We start from the raw sequence: 9,864 nt of genomic DNA, 5'->3' as shown, positions 1-9,864 counted from the left end.
ACCACCACCACCACCACCACCAATCTCAGCTGAGAGGTCCTCGTCTTGCAAGCTCCGGGTGCTAAAGCCACATACAAAGCACCCATGCAAGTTTCATGTAAGAAGCACCCATGCTGGTGTCATGCAAATAGCATCCATGCCAGTGCCATGTAAAATAAGCACCCATGCTGGTACCATGGCACCACATAAAATGCACCTGTGCCAGTGCCATATAAGAGGCACTGTGCTGGTGTCATGTAGAAAGGACCTGTGCTGGTGCCACATAGAAAGGACCTGTGCTGGTGCTGCATAAAAAGCACTCATGCCAGTGTCATGTAAAAAGCACTTGTGCCAGTTTCACATAAGAAGCACCGGGGCTGATGTCATATATAAAACACCCATGCTGGTGCCGTGTATATAGCACCCTTGCCTGTGCACATATAAAGTACCCAATACACTGTAAACTGGTTGGCATTAGGAAGGGTATTCACTCATAGAAACTATATAAAAACAGACAATTAGAGGCTGGTGCAACACTCCAGCTAGCCAGCTCCTGTCAAACTGTCGAACACAGGCCAGCATGGAAAACAGACAATTCAAAGAAGTATTTTGGATAGTTAGCTTCAGGTGGATTCCCATCTTGTAGTTGTTTTAGAAATTAAGTATTGAAAACATACATACATAAGTGTGTGTGTGTGTGTGTGTGTGTGTATTTATATACACACACACATACATACATACACAGGCTCCTTTCAGTTTCCATCTACTAAATTTACTAACAAAGCTTGGTCAGCCTGATGCCAAAAGTAGAAGACACTTAAGGTGCTACACACTGAAACTGAACCTGAAGCCCTGTGACTGGGAAGCAAACATCTTCACCACAAAGCCACATTTACAGATACATGTGTACATATGTAAGTACCTATCTATCTTCATATATATATATATATATATATATATGTATGTATGTATGTATGTATGTATATTTATATATCATTACATTACCATATTTTAGATAACAGGGCAGGAAGATTTACATAAACACCAAATACACCCTCACTATACTATCAACTTCTTTCTGTTCAGTGTTTGTATGCTTGTGTACAGAAACAGACACACACACACGTGTGTGTATGTGTGTATGTATATATATATATATATATATATATATATATATATATATATAAAATGAGAGTGAGATATGCATAGATTAGAGACAATGTGGAAAGCTATTACTAAATTTGCATCGGGTAAGGAAACTACATACCATACACACTTGACTGTGTATGTGTGGGACTGAATGTGTATGTGAGTATGTGTAAATGTGTATGTACCTCGTTCTAGCGTTATATCAGGTATTGGAATAGAGATAAAACTGGCAAGAGAGAAGGGGTGGATAGCCAGATTTATATCACTGGTCGGGTGACAGTGTATATGTGATTGTCTATACACATACGTGTGTGTGTGTGTGTGTGTGTGTGTGTGTGTGTATTCTCTCTTCCACCATTATATTGAGTAACGAAGTCGAGATAAAGCCTGATAGAAGTAGAGGGGGTGAGTGCTATAGATAGATAGATAAACAGACTGACTGACTAAGGCCAAGAGAGATAGTGAGTGTGTGTAAGCAATGTAATGTAGGCAGGGTGTTGAAGTTGAGATAAGGCAAGAGAGAGGGAGATAGACTGTTAGACAGATATAAAGATAGACACTCTGAATAACTGAGGGGTGGTTGGAAAGAGAGAAATGTATGTTTGTATACACACTCAAATCTGTATTGGTTATAGAAGTTTATATATATATGTGTGAGAGAGAGAGAGAGAGAGAGAGAGAGAGAGAGAGTAAGAGAAAAATAATAAAGGAGGAAGTGAGAGGAGATAGTGCGATAGGTAGGCAAAATAGACAGACTGAGAAAGACAGACAGAATGTGTATGCTGACTAGTAGTTTTACAGATAAACAGATAAAACACACTGTGCATGAGAGATGAGCTAGGCTGTTATCGACATATCTATCAGGCTACCTTCTGAATAATAGCGACGACTACGATGACGTTGTTGATGATGATGATGATAACCGGAGTTATACCAACCAACCAGGTACAGGAAGAGACATTATGAGATAACGATCACACACACACACACACACACACACGTGTGTGTGTGTGTGTATAAGCATACATACATATATATATATGTGTGTGTGTGTGTACATTTCAGGATATATACATACACACGTACAGTGCTCCTCTTTTCCCACTCACTGCTCCCCTCAACCTTCTCTTTCTCTCAACACACACATACAACTATACAGATGCATGTATTGAGAGACACAATGCTATCTACGTTGACATATCTACACAAAAAAATACATACACTTAAATACAGAAATCTATAACGTTGAAAAGGAAAGACACGCACAAATCATCCATATATATGCCTACTCCGATCATTCTTTCCTTTCATCGAAAGATGTTCGTGGTATCACACACGCATGTGTATATATACATATGTGTGTGTGTGTTTCTGTGGCTATGAATGCGTGTATTTACCTTTGTTTTTCTTTGCATGTAAATATAGTTAAAACGTACGGTGTTAATGTGTTGTGCTTATGTTGTTAAGAGGAGGGCGGTGTATTTTTGAGGGATGTCTAGACATTCGATTTTTCATTAAGATGCCGTCTACATCAGAAAGTAGTAGTAGTAGTAGTAGTAGTAGTAGTAGTTTTAGCTTAGAGTCAGAGAGTCCACTAAACTGAGGTCAGACATGAGTTCAGCGGAGGAGGGAGCGTGGAACGTGAGGTGTGGGCTGCTCATGAAACAGTGCAGAGTGAAGGAGAGACAGACAAATAAATAAAGTCCAGACCAGACTAAATACACACACACACGCAGTGGGGGGAAATCAGCGTAGAAATAATGTTATCTGATTTTCCAATCTTTGGCTTTCTCTCTGTGTAGGTACATGTATATATATGCTAGCAATATGGCCACGAAATAATAACAGCAGGCTTATTTTTCAAACATATTAAGATACTGCTGGTAACAATGAACAGGGAATGAGATTTAGTCGACTGATTCAGACGTATCCTCAGCAATCCATCAATCCCAATGAGTTGGATAAAGAGCAGAGTAAACCTAGCTGAGATTTGAACGCACAACATAAATGGACATAACTAAATACTGCTTTTCTGATTCTGTCATCGACCGTCAACTTTGGCACAAGGCCACAAATCTATAAAGAAGGAGTGTGTCTAGTCGATTTAATCGATGCCAAATACCACTCAAGTCAATTTATCGATTTCAAAGAGGTGAAAGGCGAAGTCAACTCGGCGGGATTTGAAAACACAGTGTGAAGGGGCGGAAATAAAAACCGTAAGGTAGTTAACCTGACATTTCCCCTATTCTACCATCCAACCGTCCTTTATTAATTATTATAACAATGATTTCTTACATAAGCACAAGACTCCAGATTTCTTTAGGAATATGACACAATCGGTTGAATTGACTGTTGTATATAACTAGTACCGATATTTATAAAGAATGGATCTTGGAGTATTTATTCCTTTCCCATGGTATGGACAACATAAGCGTTGTTCATGCAAAAGACAGGTGAACTAAGACATCAAATTGAGTGGACGCTATACACGACGAAAATATTGGTGAGCTAAGAAACGTTGAAATGAGTGGTCTTCCAATATGTAACGAAAATAATGGTCAACTAAGACGCATAAAATTTAAAAGACTACGTATATACAAAACGAAAATTCGGCTACACAATTAAGCTCAAAAGATATTTGAAGTGGGATTTGAAATGCCATGACACCCATTCAGTTACCTTGATTCTACATTGGATAGGCAGGGAGATGCTAATATATTCAATTGTACAGCGCAACCAGGTCGTAAATTCATTTTACTGAATCTACAATCTCCAAAAGTTTATCTCCACTCTACCACGCACACCTTAATTTCTAACATCGGCACAAGCTAAAAATTTTAGACATGGTTTGTCGATATCATTGCTACGAATACTTGAATGGTATATTTTATCAATCCAGGGAAGATAAAAGGTAAAGTTTACTTTAGTAGGATTTAAACATAAAGAGCCAGAATAAACTACCACAAAGCATTTTGCTTTGAAGATTATCAACCCACCGTCCTAGCAAGGGAGAGAAGAAAAAAAGATAGAATTCCTTGTTTAGACAACGAGATTAAAATGGATATTTGTGATAATGCCATTCTAAAGGACACCAGCGATGGAAAGGGGGTGCTGATATAGGGTGCAACTGGGAAGCGAAACCAAACCGCTGAGAACGTTTATCTCTTCTGACACATGCCTTTCCACTTGCGTTTTTAAGATACCGTGTACATAAGACAGGATAAAAGAAACGAGAGACAGTTCATGCCTTAAACTGGAAGAATATTAACAGGAATAATTTAAACTAGAATTGTTTTGATATGCAAATCAAAACCAGAGTCGTGAACTCTAAGCTTACCTAATGTTCTTAAATTTAATCCGACGCTTTGTTTAAAACCCTAGTCCTGTCCTTTGAATGACTTTAGCAGTCTACTCTGTTGCAAGTATTAAGACCATGTCACAAGTCTGAGGATAAACGATAAAACACTTTCTTTCTCCAGTTCTCTCATCAGTCTCTGAGTTACTGCAGTCTTCAATCTTCTTCCATATTTTGCACCCCTTCGCGATTTCAAAATCATTATCGCACCCCTTAATAATGAAGGCTTAACAAATCAAAGTTATTCATAAGATCATTTAATGCGCTGGCTGTTGCTGTTTTTGCTCAATTATCCTTCAAAAGTGTGCTATTTTGGTAATAAGAGAGATCTGGATTTTATGTTGAGCAACCAGCAGATGTCAAAGGAACTAAAACTGTGTACATCAACAAAATATTAAAAACAGATTGTTTGACATCTCACACCACGTCAGTATAAATGTACCCTAGGTAAAAAAAAACAACTAGAGTAAGCAATGCATTTTTTAAATATAAAAATAATTTACAGAAGTGGGGATAAGAAAAAAAGAGTTGTTCATATTTTTCCCCCAAAGGCATTATCAGGGCAAAAATAAAATAAGGGATGGATCTTCAATCGAGATTTGAAACTAAGACTTAGAGTCTATTCACACAGGGCTTCATATTTTTTAACAGAAAAGAAGAGCAAGGTTTTAAATGCACCACAATCTCACTACGATAAAGAAATAATCATTGATATCTAATACTGGCACGAATTTGGGGGTGAAGGTATTGTCGATTAAATCGATACCTGTATCTGACTGCTAATTTATTTTATCGATCCCAAAAAGATAATATGCAAAGTTCACCTCGATGGGATTTGAACTCAATGTCACATTTAATTTTGTCCAACACTAACAACTCTGCCAATCCACAGCAAATAATTATTAAAACAGAATAGGTAGTTAACAGAAGTGATAAACCTTCCCTTCGCCATTGCCAGTATAAATTGGTACTTTACTTTATCAATCCTGAATGTATTGTGAAAACGAGAACGCAGAGTCGTAGACTTGAACGAACACTTCAATTCTAAACCATTCTGTTGCCACCCTCTTTCTTATACAGGTACAATTTAATGTGGAAATACAACCAAACCTCTTTCAAATCACATTTGTGTCTCAATATAGAGAGAACACATTGGATAATGTAGCCCAAGCTCAAAAACAAAAATAGATGAGATGATCGCGTCTGAATGCCTTTAATGGAGGGTTTGCTTCAAAGCTGATCTAGAGCTAAACATAACCATTGTCATCATGAATGAGAAGGGAGATATTAAGATGTTAATGATTTTCCCCCTATAAACATCTTGAATATGCTGAGAACAACCGATTAACTTAACTATACTGGCAAGATTTGAATGTAAAGAACGTTGACTAAAAAAGACACATTATATATAGTCCGGAGTATATTATCCTACGACAGCCATGAAACATTAATCCGGCAAATTCATTCACATGTCGTTAACTTAAGGGCATTTCTTCCGGTTTTGCATCCTGAGTTCAAATACAGCCGTGATCGACGTTGTCTTTCCTCCTTCTCAGGTTGATAAAATAAGTATCGACTTAGCACCTCCTCCGAAATTGCTGGCCTTGTGCAAAAATTTGAAAGTATTATTAATTGTTGTAATAACTCGGTGAGCTGGCAGAATCGTTAGCACGCCGGGCAAGGTGCTTAGCAGTATTTCGTCCGTCTTTACGTTCCGAGTTCAATTTCCGCTGAGATCGATTTTGCCTTTCATCTTTTCGGGGTCTATAAAATAAGTACCAGTTGAACACTGGGAACAATGTAATTGACTTACCCCTCTCCTAAAATTGCTGGCCTTGGGTCAAAATTTGAAACCATTATTAACTGCTGTAATGAGGGAAAAGACCGCGCCTGTGGCCTTTTCCAGATCCTCCAGGATGGATGAGAGAAAACGAGGGAATTATATTCAGACCAGAAAACTGGACCGAATGCTGCAACATACTCCACTGAAGGTACTCAAGGGCCAGATATTGGTGTCAAACTAGGCAACAGATGAAATCTAACAATAGGTTTGCTAAATCAACGCTAACTTGGGTTTACACAACAAGAGGTGGTACTTATTTTTAAATTACACACTCCAGGGTCAAAGTCAACCCGGGTGGGGTGGGTTTCTTTCTTCATCTTTTTTTTTTTTTTTTTCTTAGCAGCTATAATAAACAACAGATGATTATACTGACATCAGTATGTTTCTGGTACTTAATTTATTCACACCGGCAAGATGAAAGGGCCGAAGTTAAAATACACTTTGACGATTCTTGAAGTGTTCGTTCGGTCTGTTTTCAAGAGGGAATGGAAACTAGGATGTTAGTACCGATCAGTTGGGGGGGGGGGTTGAACATTTATTTTCTTTTTACAGACACATGGCCTTGATACGAGGAATTATGGAAACATTCGAATTCTGGGGTGGGTTATCATACCGCCACCATCCAGAGTTCTTACCTAAAACTTTATTTTAACGATATCAAAAGATGAAGTGAATTTCCACATGGTTTGAACTCAGAATGTAAAGAGATGTCATTAAATACGGCTAGGTATTTTATCTGACACTACCGATTCTGCAAAATAACCGTCTATAGCCATCATTTCTGAACACAAGGCCTCAAATTTGGGGGTTGGGATCATATCGAAAGAATAAAAGGCAAAGTTGACATTAGCAGTATTTGAACTCAAAACTAATGGTGTGACGCGGGTTTTTTTCTTCTTCTTTTTCTAGTCCCAGGTTAGCTTTCGTTGAACAAACCTTTCACCAAAAACATTCCATGATCATCCCTCATTTTCTGTATCAGTGTGTGCTTCCTTTTTTTTTTTCTTTTCTTTTTAAGAAAGTATGGTGTGATTTATAAGAACTAGGCCGCTATCTCTAGCTAGTCGAGCGGCCTCACTGTACTCACAGAAGTTGAGTATGTATAGACGATTGAATCGAACTAGTACATAAGTACTTATTATCACCTACCACCATAGCGACGAAAAAGACAACTCTCAGGGATTTGAACACGGAACGTAAAATTGAAATTTAGTCAAGCCTTCTAATATTTATCATACCAACAATAATAAATATTAACATTCAGGATAGATACATAGGCAAAAGTAATTAAGATGTGGTGATGTTCATGCATTTCTCAAAAGGCGTAAGTAGCGAGGTGAAATGGCTCCAAATAGAAACTCATGCAGTAACACTGTCTCAGTTTGCAAGGCCACAAATCTTCATTTATAGGTCAAAAATTGGTAAAATACGTTAAATGAATTTCATACAGATATTTACATTGCGGGTGAAATTAATACTTGTATATTAACCTCAAGGGAAAGAAGAAAGAAAATAAAAGCGAGCGGAGGAAGAGTTGACGGAAGAAAGATGATATTCACACCACCACCCCCATCCAATAAAAAATGTGAACGGAGACTTCAGATCAAATTGATAAACAAAAACTGAACCGTTTCTCCACCCACCAGTTTGAGAAACAAGTGGGAGAGATTATTAATATTATTTAGCGTGCAAACACACACATATAATATAAATATATATATCTCATTCAACCAATATATCTTCGTTTATTTGCATCGCATTGTAATTTATCTGAAATACTATATCATGTGTGTTCTCTTCGCAGCCCTTGTGGCGAATGGTATTATACTTATCATCAAATTTATTGTTTGTATGTGGATTTTGGTCGGTTAAACAAAGATTAAAATGGAACTAATAATTAATAAAATATATTGATAACAAAATTTCATCATTAACACACAACTGCCGAACGTGATAGACAGAACAACAATAATAATAATCTTTCTACTATAGGCACAAGGCCAACAACAGTAATATTAGCGTTCGAAAGAATAATGCTATTTTTCTTTCTCTCCTTCAAACCATCAACCACCCTACCCCACAGTACCCTTCTTTCTTCTTTAAACAAGCTGACTATAAAATAAAGGACCGTATTAAATCAATTAAACTCCCACTTGAATACTGACTGTGGCCATACACATTCTCTAAAAAGATGGAAACAAAATTATAAAAACAATTTTTTAAAAATACAGTGGAGTGATCACCAAAGAATATAGGGATCAACTTTACTAAGGATTCCCGTTACTTCGCTCTTCCTCCATCACACACACACACACACGCCACATACAAATAATACAAGCTACTCGCTATACCCGACATAACGATGAAAAACCCTAACATTACAATAGACAAATGATGACCACAGGCGAAATCAGGGGTGGAGAGACATATATGATGAAAGTATATATATATATATATATATATATATATATATATATATATATATATATATATATATATATATATATACATATAGTGTGATGGGTGTTATGTGGCAAATGAATCAGTATGTGCATATATATATATCAATCTTAATATTTACTCTTTTTAAATTTAGGGTACTCATGGAGGACAGAGAAATGTGTATGGTGAGGGTTAATTGAATCAAACATCAACAATATATTTAAATTAAAGAAAATGTGAAAGAAATGAGACAAGAAATAAATAATAAAAATTATTGCAGATAGATAAAAAAGATTACAGTTATAAATATATGTATATGTGTGAGTGTATATATTTATATGTTATATATACCTACCGTATAATTTGTTTTAAAACAAAAGATGGTCAGTTCATAACAAAACACAAGCATCAAGCGAGCACTGACTTCAATTAAAGGCGACTAAGGGTGGTTGCTGAGTGGTGGAGGAGAGGAGGAGGGTAAAGCAAAGCAACCGATAGATTTGACAGAGATGCGCGTGCGCAGTTACGAGCTAGGACGGTCAAAGTTGAAAAAATACCTCCAGCAATAGAAACCCGAGTAACATTTATTTAATTTTTTATTCTCACCATCGAAGAGGTTCATCAAACAGATAACGTAAAATATTATTCTTTCTCTTGACAACACGTTAACTAGCATAACGGTTCTACACTATCACTTGATCTGCTAGAAATAGTAACTAATTAATACTCCCTTAAATCACACCTGTCTCGTAGAAAAAAATAAAAACATATGTATGTAGTTCTAGAAGCGCTAGAAAAAACGTGATAATCGTTGAAACGATTTCATTTTCACTTTACTGAGCCAGTACTATTCTGGAGCTGTGCTAAACAATGTCATTGTGATTTTTATTTTCTACCAAACTATAGTTTTGCCGACTCAGACCTACCACATCTTTCTGAATTCTAGTGAATATTATGATTATTATTAATGTCTGAAACACAGGGTGGATAGCTGTGTCGGTAGAGGAAGGGTCAAAACGCATCGTGGTGCGATAATTAGTTATGTCCCTCTGAATTTGAGTTTTGCTTGGTTGGAAATTGTCTGTCCATTCTGAGA

At 36.8% G+C, this 9,864-nt stretch overlaps 1 protein-coding gene across 2 annotated transcripts in view; it reads right to left on the bottom strand.

Annotated features, from left to right (window-relative positions):
• The window catches only part of LOC106868714 (zinc finger protein 436), a 65,216-nt gene extending 55,935 nt beyond the window's left edge, over positions 1-9,281 (bottom strand). For both annotated transcript variants that reach the window (XM_052968250.1, XM_014914101.2), the window contains exon 1: positions 9,124-9,281. The gene's annotated coding sequence lies outside the window, so the exon portion shown is untranslated. The remainder of the gene's footprint in view (positions 1-9,123) is intronic.
• Between the last annotated feature and the right edge of the window lie 583 nt (positions 9,282-9,864).

The sequence above is a fragment of the Octopus bimaculoides genome, chromosome 5 (genome assembly GCF_001194135.2).
Source record: "Octopus bimaculoides isolate UCB-OBI-ISO-001 chromosome 5, ASM119413v2, whole genome shotgun sequence".
NCBI lineage: Eukaryota > Metazoa > Mollusca > Cephalopoda > Octopoda > Octopodidae > Octopus > Octopus bimaculoides.
Note: the sequence above shows the minus strand (reverse complement) of the source record. Positions and strands in the feature narration are given on the sequence as shown.